The sequence below is a fragment of the Pterocles gutturalis genome, unplaced genomic scaffold (assembly GCF_000699245.1).
Source record: "Pterocles gutturalis isolate BGI_N339 unplaced genomic scaffold, ASM69924v1 scaffold24674, whole genome shotgun sequence".
In the NCBI taxonomy this organism is placed as follows: Eukaryota; Metazoa; Chordata; class Aves; order Pterocliformes; family Pteroclidae; genus Pterocles; species Pterocles gutturalis.
Genome location: NW_010136457.1, coordinates 1 through 208, shown reverse-complemented (window position 1 = coordinate 208; position 208 = coordinate 1).

The following is a 208-nucleotide window of genomic DNA, read 5'->3' as shown; positions in this document are numbered from 1 at the left end:
ATGGGTTGAGATAAGGACAATTTAATAACTAAACTACAATAATATTGAAAATAATACTATATACAAATATACAAATGAGAGATACACAGTGATACCGCCCCCCCACCCAATGACCAAAGGCTCAGCCTGTTCCTGGCTAACGATCCCAGAATTACACTCATGATTCCCCCAGACATGGGGGGCACCGCTCCCGGAGGCATTCACGGAA